Raw genomic sequence first — 13,062 nt, forward strand, 5'->3', positions numbered from 1 at the left:
CGTCTATGCTAGTAGATAAGTAAGCTGTCATACACTCTAAGTGACAAACATTTCTAAGTGTGCACATTTGTATGAATAATTGTACGTCATTTTTGCATTTTGTTAACAATAAATGCACGTGCAAATGTATGGTAAACTGAATTATGAAAGCAAATAACAAAATTTTCCATTATTGAATGAAATAAGAAAGGTGTTGCATTTTAATGACCTTGCAACACATTTGCTACTGCAATTTAATTGAAGAGGTTAGTCAAAGATTTTTGTGAAATAGAATAAACTTGATTCGAAGTTTTCAAATAATTGTTTAGGTTATATGATAGAGGTATTAATAACGAATGATCCAAGTAGTACCAAGTACTTATTTCGATAGACAGATCACGCCTAAAAAACGTTTACAAATCATTCAACTTTATTACGAAAATTCATGTTCTGCAAAGAATGTGTTTCGCGCACTTATAATCGGCCTACTGGGCGTACTATTCGCAACCCCATCACCCATCTTGAGACCCATCATTCATTATTGGATAATATTCGATCGAATAGACCACGTCTAGTATAAAGTGAAGAAAATATATCAGCCGTAACTGAGGGCGTACACGAAGACAGAGAGAGATTCGGCGCAGTCCGCAGCAACTCGGACTTACGTATAGAACGACCTGGCGCATTTTACGTCGAAATCTTAAATTGAAAGCGTATTAAATACAGCTTGTGCAATAACTGAAATCGCTCGATCTTACCCAAATGCCATCCCTTCGGTCTATGGGTTCTTGAAAATTTCCAACGTTTTCGAGCCAAATTTTGTTCAGCGATGAAGCCCATTTCTGGCCAAATGGGTATGTAAGCAGCAAAATTTCCGCATTTGGGATGAAGAGCAACCTGAAGAGATTCACGTGCAGCCATTTTATCCAGAAATAACAACGGTTTGGTGTGGTTTGTAGGCTGGTGGAATCATCGGTCCATATGTCTTCAAAAATGATGCCGGTGAGAACGTCAATGTCAAAATTTAAATTTGAAGTTTCTGTGTTTTTTCTTAAAAAAATTGGGAACTTCAAAACGGATCCCCTTTTATATTCAACGGCTTTAGCACTAACCTAATATTCAATTTTATTTTCAGTTACACATTATATTCTGCTCTTACTGGAAAATCTTGTTGGATATTTGAATGTTTTAGAAAAAATCTTCGATTAGCACTTCGTTGATGTGACACAGTGTTGACCATCGCCAATTTTACTTTACTCTGGTGTGGTGGACCGCTATGAACCAAATCTCATACGGGAAACCGATGGAGCGAATATAGCGATTCGCCATTCTCTGCATAACGGAAGCGCTAAGAACCACCTCAACGACTGATATAGAAAGATTACTACCACCAATCGACATTGCAGTGGAAAGCTCTGCGGCAAAATAAGCTGCAAGATTGGCCGCATTAAGTGAATTCTCCACAAGGACCCTCAAGCATAGCTCAATAAGCACTGGACAGGTGGACAAATTAGACCACATAAACTCACGTTTTATTTCGAAGAGAAGTTTCCAGGTCACACTAAAGAAGGGTGGATAGAGTAGCAGCATGCGACACACCAGTGGCACTTACAACATCTTTACAGACGGATCAAAAATGGCTAATAAAGTGGAAGCCGGAATCTATTGCTCGGAACTGGATCTTCAGCTTCCGAAATATTAGAGTATCTTCCAATCTGAAGCTTTTGTAGTTGGGAAAATTAGCTAACAATGCAGGAAACAACATAAAGATGAGAAATATACATATACGTCCATAGCAAGGCGGCAATTAAGGCAATAATCCCATTATCGCATTACGTCAGAGCTTGTTCTTAAAGCAGAGAGCCAGTACATGTAGCGACTGCCGGAAAGCGGCTGCATATATACACGGTTCTAGAACACAAAGGAATTCCGGGAAACGAAACAGCTGATGAGATTGCCCAAAGTATCATCCGTTTGACTACCGAACAAGTATGAGAAGTGCGGAATAAAATTACAGAAAAGGCTAACAGGCGGATAAGGGTGAAATGGAATGTCTTGTATTGCCAAGATTATGTGCAAAAGCCCTTTAGGAAAATTCGCATGTTTTTTACTCAAGCGGTCTCGAGCGGCTGTTGGCCTCTTGACTGGTCACAACCTACTGACATCACATGCGATCCAGATGGGTATAAGTAATGACGGTACATGCAGAAAGTGCAGAGAATTTGACATGAGAGAGGCGCAGAAATACCTCCTATGCCTGTGTCCCGCACTATCTAGAACTCGTCTTAAGTATCTAGAAGCTTCGGAGTTCAAGGAACTAGACGAAGTAGCAAACTTGAAAATCAAGTGGCTCTTAAAGTACACAAAAAGTGTTGACTTCCGGTATAACGAATACTTCACATCAAACTAAACTGAACCTCTATCTGGCATTACTAAGAACTAGTACGTCTATGTATGGCGTGCCAGCCAGCCAGCCAGTATAAGCTAAACTAACCTATATTTTATTATATATATTTTCCATTATTATTTTTATAATAATATGTGAACGAATAATTCAGGTTCGGCCATTTACTATTAAATTGCATGTATGGTAACAATCTGGTTTAAATCACAAGCTCGTTACCTGTTAAAAAGAATATGTTATTATATGTTGTGAATATGGCGCTCTTAACTATTTAGTAAAAAAATAGATACACTTTTTTATATTGTTACTTATACTTTCTCAGCTTCAACGATTCTGAAAACTTTCATTGTCTAACAAAGCCGCAAAATGATTATTTTTCGACAATTATACTTTCACATACATCTGTTTGTTGTACATATTTATACCGATTGTTGAAAAAGATAACTGCGGATGTAGCAAATACATTTTCATACGAAAATCTTTATACAAACGAATACTTACATACATACAATAATAAATATGTGCGTCACATTTGCCTAAAACAATGTATGTGTACTCAAGGTTTACATAGATATGTACAAAATAATTAGTGTTTTGAAATCTGTAGCAATTAATTTGTCATGCGCAACTGAATTTTGGAAGATAAGGTAACTATAGAAATAACTCGTTGTTTTCTACTTTCTTAATTGTAGGTTGTCCTTACTAAATAATAAAAAATATTTCTCAAAAAACTCTTTGCCAAAATTTTCTCTTACGAATTTCGGTCAAATAATGGCATTTTATATATTCGTACAAACACATACAGGCGTTTATGTGTATACATATACCGGGCTTTTCAATAGGGACTATAGAGACCGTTCAGATAAGTGTTGCTGAAGACCGCAACTGTCAATTCCAAGACGTACTCATGAATTGGGACTGTCTCAAACCACAACCTGACGGATTTTGAGAAAGGATTTGGGCTTACATCCGTATAAAATTGGTCTTACTCAAGAACTGCAGCCATTGGCCACCGTAAACGTCGTGAATTTGCTGATTTTGGAAAATGATAACGATTTAAAAAAAAAAATCAACTTCTGCGCTAAGACTCACCTTGATTTGAGTGGTGCGGTAAATAAACAAAACTGTAGATTGATAGTTTGGTGTGGTTTTTGGTCTGGTGGAATCATCGGTCCGTACTTCTTTCGAAATGAAGCTTGTGACACGTTATTGTCAATGGAGAGAGGTATAGATCGATCATAACCAACTTTTCATGGCCGCAATTGGAAGAAGTTGATCTTGACAACATCTGGTATTCCAATAAGACGGGACTACGTGCCACATAGCCCGTGCAACAACCGAGTTATTGCGGGAAAAGTTGGAGATTCCTTTATTTCAAGAAATTGTGATTTTGAATGGCCTCCAAGAAGTAATGATTTAACACCATTCGACTACTTCTTGTGGGGTTATTTGAAGTCATTGGTCTTTAGCAATAAACCAGTCTCTCTTCAAGCTTTAGAAGTCAATATTGAACATGCTTTTTATGACGACTTGATTTAGTGGAAAAAGTACTCAAAAATTGGGTTCATCGAATTCGTTCCTGCAAAAGAACTCGTGCAGGCCATTTGATTGGTATTATATTCAGAACTTAATTATATCGATTGTACTTCACATTAAATAAAAAACATTTGAATTTACTATGCGTAAAAGTTTATTTATCTATACCTAATCACTATTTTCCTCATTTTCAGACTCATTCAACCAGTCTCGATTATTTGTAATAAAGTTTCATGTGAATTCATTATAAGTAGAATTCTCTTAAAGCATCATAAGCACATGTTAGTCACATACTATGTACATGTAAGTATATATAAGAATGTGTTTATCATTTACTCTGTAATTGCTACTGATTATTTTAATTAAAACATCTTCACATTAAAAGTGGAAATAAAACATATGGAAAGGACAAAAATCTGCTTTGTAATTATTTATCAATAGAATAACAAAGCACTACATAAGTGCAAAAAAACTATTACTATTGCAACATTTGTTAAAACCAAGTGGCTCTTTATCGCGTACATTTGTATTATAGATACATATTTATATGTATAGTATAAAAATAATGATAACAAGTAAGGAAGGCTTATGTTGGAGTGCAACCGAGCATTTCATACTCTTGCAACTTCCAAGAATCAAAGCCAGCGAAATACCTTAAAGTGCAAAAACGTCAACGAGAGGTTCAGAATCCAAGCAATTATATATACATATACAAGGTGCGTTCCAAAGTAAACAGGACTTAAAAAAAAAACAGAACAAATGGTTTTTTCGGCAAAATCAATTTATTTTATTCAAAATAGCCTCCTTCTGCTTCAATACAGCTTTTTGCACGGTCCAAAAGCATGTCGAACGAGTGTTTTAGCTCGTTGGCCGGTATGGCCGCCAGTATGCCGGTGCAAGCCTTTTGAATGGTCTCTACGTCTGCATAACGCTTTCCTTTCATGGGCAAATGCATTTTTCCGAAAAGGAAGAAGTCGCACGGTGCCATATCAGGTGAATACGGTGAGTGGTTAATGGTTAAAATGTGATTTTTGGTCAAATAATCGGTCACAAGATGTCCTTCGAATGTTGGATTCTGAGCAATTTTTGGTCGTCAGTCAATTTGTGCGGAACAAACCGTGCACACACCTTTCGTAAGCCCAAATGTTCGGTCAAAATGCGATAAATCGATGTTTTGGAGATGTTCAATTCCATTTCCATGGATTTCAATGATAATTTCGGCTGATTTTTGATGAATTCACGCACAGTTTCGATGGAATTTCCCGTGATCACGGATTTTGATTGGCCCACATGTTGATCGTCATTTATGTCCTCACCACCACTTTGAAAACGTTGAAACCACTCGTGCACTCTGCTACGGGATAGGCAATCATCGCCATAAGCTTGTTTCATCAATTGAAACGTTTTAGTAAAAGTTTCACCAATTTCGACAATCGATAAAGATAGCAGATTCTAACGCCCCAGTCGACATATAGATGTCGCCACCAGAGCGCGCCAGATTTAAAAAGTCCTGTTTACTTTGGAAAGCACCTTGTATAACTCATGCACTGGCTGCTATATTTGACATAAATATATTCGGTGCTTTTGGTTATTGATTTATCCCGCTTTTAGCAATTTTTAACAATACCGTTATATGGGGAGTGAGCGGGGTTATGATCCGATTTCATTTATTTTCAAACTGATTATATGTATATAAAGGGTGGTTCATTTCGAGGTTCCCTATTTTTTTAAAGAAAGAACACAGAATCTTCAAATTTAATGGGGAATGTTTATTATCATTCGAGAGGATATTCTTTAGCATTTATCTTTTAAAGATTATCTCTTTCAAATGTGAGCCGTAGCTACGTCTCAGATGGTCCATCCGTTGAGTCCAATTTTCAATGACTCTGGCGAATGACTTTAGACTTTAGACTTTACATATCCCCACAGGAAAAAAGTGTTCTATCAATAATTCCATTGATTGATGCGATGTGTTGGAAGTGGCGACCACTTGTTGAAATCTAATGTCGACGAGATCATGAGCTTCAATTTCAGGTATCAAATAGTCGGTTATAATGGCGATGGATCGGTGATTCCATCGGCCCAAAAACCACACCAAACCCTTGTTTTTTCCGGATGAAATGGTTGTTCTTCTTCTCAAACACGGCAATTTCGCCTGTTTATATGTATACCCATTGAGCCAGAAATCGCTCTATGAGCCCAGCGATGTCGCTTGCGAAGGTCGAGCGACTTCAGTTCATGCACAAACTGTATTTTCCTTCGTTTACATCTTCATCTCACTAACGATCTGTCATCTATTCAAATTTAACATTTTTAGTTTATATAAACTTGGATTTTTTTTACGTTTACGATAATTAACTCTCAAATTATTCATCAATAAAAATGTTTAAGCCGAAAAGAGTTTTATCACCATAACCATTATATAAAAGTGATATTTAATGTGAGTTTAAGACATTTTATAAGTTTTTAATTATTATTATTTATTACTAGCTTTGTGCTCCTCTAGTGTGAAAAATTATAGGTCTAACCACACAAATTTTCCTAACTTTATCGCCAATTAAAATTTCTGGTAGGCTTTTCCTCCATATATCATAAAATGACCGCCTTAGGTATTTAATGGGAAAGAGTGTGGTATTTAGTGGTAGTAATTTAAGCTTTTACCAAATTTAATAATATTTTTATATATAAAAATATTTTCGTATAATTTTTCGCACGAATATTAAACACCTCGTGCTTTTACTATACATACAAGTATATGTATATATGTATATATATTTCAAACGTAAACAAATCGTTACACACGCAAAGCAACTTGACAACTAGAAAGCCCGGCTTAAAACTTTCAGTTTCATTCATAATTCCTGTCGCTCAGCGCGTAAATGCATGAGATACTCGACCACACATACTTAGGCACAGATCCATTTGTCAGTATGTATACTTATGTATATTGTAACTGCGATTGCATGTCAAAGTCCTATTCAACCGGTTTATAGATTACAATAATCAACGAACGCGAAAAACACGCTGTGACGGACACACTTTTTACAACCATCATTCTCTATTATTTGTATTATTATTATTTTTTAACCGCATAGAAGTAGTTAGCTTAACTTCTTGGAGCATTAAAATCGGTGATTGTCTTAAATGCTCAACAGCGGAGCAATCACCACTGCGGGGTAATAACCACGGTTGAGATTTCATTACGCGTTGTGTGGAATGCTTGAGCATATTCCTGGCTAAGATGTTAATTTTCTAATTGCGCATGTGAGTTAGAAGTGACAGTGGGTCAAAATTGGTCAATATGACTTTAAAAATTATCTGTTGGTGAGCAGGTCGAAATTCTTGTCTAAATATAATTAAAATAATTTCTGTTCAAAAAAAGATAGGAGTGTATATTAAAATAGTACAACAACTTGCCAACTCTATTACATTATACCAGTCTAATTATACCAGTTGTTTGTTCGATTTGCTCTATTAAATGGTAATAAATCGAAAGTAGCTTCTAATGAGTATCCAATCTAAGCATATCGCCACTTTCCAAGGTTTAACAAATCGGAAAAATTCAGATTCCATCTTTCAAACACTTAAACAGCCATCTTTTGTAACCATCATCTAATTTCTAATTTTACTACTAAATATAAATAATAATTAGTGGATAAGTGTAAATTGGTCTCCTGTTCTAATACTTAGATTGGATTGACAAAGTAAAATTAATACCAAACTACAAGCATACTTATAACGGGTGATCCAAGTAGAGGTCCAACACGCAGTGAAGAAAATATAGCAGCCGTAACTGAGAATGTACACGAAGACCGTGGAGAGTCTATTCGGCGCCGTTCGCAGCAACTTAGACTAGCTCGACTTGGCGATTAACGTCGAAATCTTAAAATGAAAGCGTAAAAAATACAGCTTGTTCAAGAACTGAAGCCGACATCGCTTCGCTCTATGGATTTTGAATAGTTCCAAAAAGATCCGACTTTTTCGAGCCAAATTTTATTCAGCGATGAGCCATTTCTGGCTCAATAGGTATGTAAATAAGCAAAATTGCTGCATTTGGAAGGAAGAGTAACCTGAAGATATCCAAGAGCTGTCATTTTATCCACAAAAATCGATGGTTTGGTGTGGTTTGTGAGTCGGTGGAATCATCGGTCCATATTTTTTCAAAATAATGCCGATGAGAACCTAACTTTTAATGGCGACCGTTATCACGCCATGATAACCGACTATTTGATGCCTGAAATTGAAGCTCGTGATCTCGGCGACATTTGGTTTCAGCAAGACGGCAACAAGACGGCGCCACTTTCCGCATATCACATCAATCAATGGATTTATTGAGAGAACACTTCAGTGAGCAGATAATTTCTAGTTTTGGGCCGGTCGATCGGCCACCAAGATCAAATGATACCACACCGCTTTTTCCTGTGAGGATATATAAAGTCTAATGTGTAAACTTCCAATCCCGCTTCGATTCAGGACTTGAAGCAAAACATCACGCGTGCCATTCGCCAGTTATCGGTCGAAATGCTCGAACGAGTCATCGAAAATTGGACTCAACGGATGGACTATCTGAAACGTAGCCGCGGCCAACATTAGAAGGAGATAATCTTCAAAAAATAAATGCCAAAGAATGCTCTTTCGAATGATAATAAACATTCCCCATTAAATTTGAAGTTTCTGTGTTTTTTCTTTATAAAAGTAAGTAGCAATGAAATGGATCACCCTTTACAGTGGTAACGATGAAAAATATTTTGACGTCACTGCATTGGATTTTTCATGCTTTTAAAATTTTTAAAACTAAATTGCAGCTTAATTGCATTTTACTATTATTATTTGGATACAATAAACAGATAGCTTCACAACTGGAAAGAGTAACTTCCATAAATGTAGGTTAAAACTCTCACGCATGTCAGTAAAAATCGGAGAAATATTACAATCCTACAAGTATGTATATATGTATGTCTGTATGTATGCATGTACACTTGTATATATGGCTACTTCAGCAAGTTAATCCTGAGTTTCTTTAAGTTTGACTATTTACTTGTTTGTAGATGGCTAAGCATCATTCTCGTCAATGCAAATGCAATGGAATAAAAATATTATTATAAAAAAGTATTACAAATAAATATATATATATTATTCAGAAAAATGTCAGACATAATTGATGGCATGATGGCATTGCTTTGCTCATAATTTACACACATAAACATATATGTATACGAATACGAACATAACCAGATCCATGCGTACATCTAGTTATGTTGCATGCAAAAGAGTAATTTGCAAGAAAATGGCCAAGGTGCAATCCTGTCTCCTCCTATGTGCCCTCTAGGAAATTTTTCGAAAAACACATCAAATTATGAAATTATAATTTTTATAGTCGAATATTTTAAAGAATCCTAAATAGATTTTTACTTTTCAAAATTAGCTTTTTATTGCATGTTTTATTTTTCTGGAAATTTTTCATGGATTCAAACAGATTTAATTATAGGCTCATAATTTAAGGGGCTACATGATTTTCCTCGCATAAAAAAACAGCCTTTTTTAATAAATTTTTTATCTTATAACAATGAGATACTTTATTATAAATTTTTTAATGTTACAAACATACACTATTAACGAAGAAATTCTGAAATTTTTAGAAAAAAAAATATTTTAAGCTCGGCCATTGCGACGCCATGGCAAGATAATTCCTTACAGGATAGCCTAAAGTGAAAAAAGAAATATGTGTTTTAGTTAAAACCTTAACTTAGAACTTGGACGAAGGAAAAAAACTGAAAATTTGATTTTTGGACATTTTTTAAAAAAATGAAAATTTCAGTCAAAATTTCGCGACATTTTTTTAAATAGTTGTAATCGAAAAAAATCCAATCCTTTAAGAATTGTATCTCGAAGACCTGTGCAAAATTTCATGGAGATCGGTTGAGCAGTTCTCGAGAAATCTTGCCAACCGACACAGTTTCTAGAAAAATGCGTTTAGCCTAGCTAGCCTCTAGCGCAAAAGTTCTCAAGGCTGTATCACCGAAACTATTACTCGGATCAACTTGAAAATTAAGGACAATATTCTAGAAGTATTGTAGAATTTAATGCACGTAAGACAAACAAGAATTTAATTTTTCAAACCCATAAACTCATGTCGAGTTAAGGAGTTACTTCGATAAGTAATCGTAATCGTCCTGTCAGATCAACAATTGAGCATCTAGAGAAGGCACCATACAAAGTGTTCCCGTGCCAGTGAGAGAAAAAAGTGCCAGCAGTGTCGAGAATATTGCTGTCATCAATACATGAAGCCGCTTGACCACCAGAATCGTCGTATGTTCCTGAATTGAGCTGAGCAACAACTTGAAAATGATCCGGGTTTTCAACGAAAAATCATCTTCAGAGATGAGGCTAATTTCTGGCTGAATGGTTTCGCCAATAAGCAAAATATGTGTTATAGGTCAGGCAGCAATCCACACGTACTTCATGAGTCACCATTGCATCCCGAAACAATTATGGTTTGGTGCGGTTTATGGACCAGCGGCGTCATTGGGCCGTACTTCTTCGGTGATGATCCGGTACGTTACTGTGAATGGGAATCGCTACCGTTCAATGATAACCGAATATTTTTGACCCAAATTGGATGATATGTGCCTGGACAATATGTGGTTCCAACAGGACGGGGCCACAAGCCACACAGCGAATGTCACAATCGATTTATTGAAAACCAAGTTTGGTGAACGTGTTAACTCACGAAATGGCCCAGTCAATTAGCTGCCTCGATCGTACGATTAGACACCGTTAGACTATTTCCTGTGGGGCTTCCTTCAGCAAATTTTTGTTTTTTCGGCTCCGGCTCATTTTTTGAATGTGATTTGCAAGATTTTTGGACAGTTTCAACAGATTCACCAGATCGGATGACTCGATCAATGATACCCCATTAAATTGAATTGAATCCTCTGTTATCTCACAGCAACACAACGATCTTCATTTAAAGAGATTAATGAACAAATCGCATGCGACACATTTTTCACAACTTCACAGAAAACTTTGTGCTTGTATTCGTCAAAAAGTAGACTCCTCAAATCATTTTTGCAATATTTTCAATGATTCTGTATAAGTATTTTCATTAGAAATAGAAGATTTCAAGTAAACTCGTCCGATTTTGAGTTCATAATAGAAAAAAAATTGTAACAAATTGGCTTGTGTGCAAATTAAAAAGTCCGAGTCAAATCAGAACAGATTGTAATTATGGATAATATTTCATGACTTTTCAGGGTTGCATCTGGGAGCAGCATGATTTATTCATATTTGCGAGATATAAGTATGCTAGATTTTGTGCGAAACTTTTTTCTTGCCGCAAATTCAAAAATGTTGAGTTCCAATCTAGTCTAAGCCTTTTTCACATTTCGAATTTATTCTACTTTAGAATCATTTCCTCGTTGAGACTCATCCTTAGACTTCAATTACTACCGTAACATAACTAACTAAATACTTCTGAATAGTCCATTAGATAGCAGCATTAAGCCGAAACAAAAGGTATTATCAATGTCATTAAATTCCAGTTTCTTCTAGGCGCATCTATTAACAACTACAAACGTTATAAGCTTAAGTCACCAGTATAAACGAAGTGCCACGAGGCGCCTTACTGCGCTCGCGTAAAATGGTGAAGTTTGCAAGTGGCCAGTTGCGCGTTAGAGGTCTGCGCATGCGTTACGCTCTCGTTAGAAAAATTAAATGCATATGCTTATTGTGGCCACGCTATTGTTTAAACAAACTTACTAAACAAAAAAACAGCAAATTACACACTCTTGCTCAGTGAGAAATTAATCGGTTGTGACGCTTGAAATGCTTAACGGTTAATTGAATACTCGTGAAGTCCACCCACGAAACCACAAAATGAATGAGAGTACACCAGAGTTATTGATTTTGTGGCAACGAAAGTGGCAGTAATGGTGAACATTCAAATGCAAATGAATAATAATTTACTGCGAAAACTTTTTGTGCAAGCTAAGAGTGGCCACTAAGTGCAGCCATTGTGATATGTGAACATAAAAATACAATTAGTGTTGAAAGTGAAAAGTAGGGTGATTTTTTGAGCACATTACATTCCATCGTTTTTAAAAAAGTGATGGAAGATCCACTTCAAAAAATATATTTTCTATTTTAACGTGTAATGGTTCCGAAAATATATCATAGTCCTCGAAACACTTCTCATAAGCACTTTTTGGAATGGCCTTCAGCTCCTTCAGCAAATTTTGTTTTATCTCTGCGATCGACTGAAAACGGGTTCCCCGGAGCGGCAATTTCAGTTTGGGGAACAAGAAATAATCACAAGGACCCAAATCTCGTAAATACGGTGGTTAATCGATGATATTCATTGCGTTTTTGGCTTTAAATTCGGTCACAATCGTGACTCGATGCGATGATGCATTATTATCGTGTAAAATCCATGAATTGTGCTTCCCCACAATTCCGGACGTTTTCGACGGATGTTCTCACGCAAACGCCTCAATACGACCAAGTAAAACTCCTTATTGACCGTCTGTTCCTCCGGAACAAATTTATGATGCACCAAGCTACGAATATGGAAAAAAGGAATGAGCATCACTTTCCCTCCACTCCAATGATTGTTTGCATGTCAAACTTATAAAGCCATGTCTCATCATTATAAGTTGTCCATGTGGGTTCGCACGTTCAAGCATGTCCAAAGAGGCCTGTTTACGGTACCCTCTTTGAAAAATATTCAGCTTTATCGGAACGAGTCGAGCACGAACACGTTTCATACCGAAAATACCCACAAACATTTTGCGAACGGACTTGCGAGAGATGTCGGGATCTCTTGCCATCTCTCTAACACTTTCCTGGCAATTCGCAAGCAAAAACTTTATTAATTGAAGAGGTCGAAGGTCGTCCAGAACGAGACATATCTTTAACGATCTCTCCACCGTCTTTGAAGGCTTTGTACTCCCATAGGTTTAGGTTTTAAAATCACCGTAAGCCTTTTCCAACATTCGAAAATTCTTTAATTACAATGCTTTTGGTCCCAAGGTATATGTCTATCCTGGACCGAGTTGCCTATCCAATTCTACTTAAGATCCCCCCGGTTACCTTCTATCAGCTGTTGGGTTTTTGTAAAAACCAGAATAGATGCCACGCATAGCATA

This window comes from Bactrocera neohumeralis, chromosome 5 (genome assembly GCF_024586455.1).
Source record: "Bactrocera neohumeralis isolate Rockhampton chromosome 5, APGP_CSIRO_Bneo_wtdbg2-racon-allhic-juicebox.fasta_v2, whole genome shotgun sequence".
NCBI lineage: Eukaryota > Metazoa > Arthropoda > Insecta > Diptera > Tephritidae > Bactrocera > Bactrocera neohumeralis.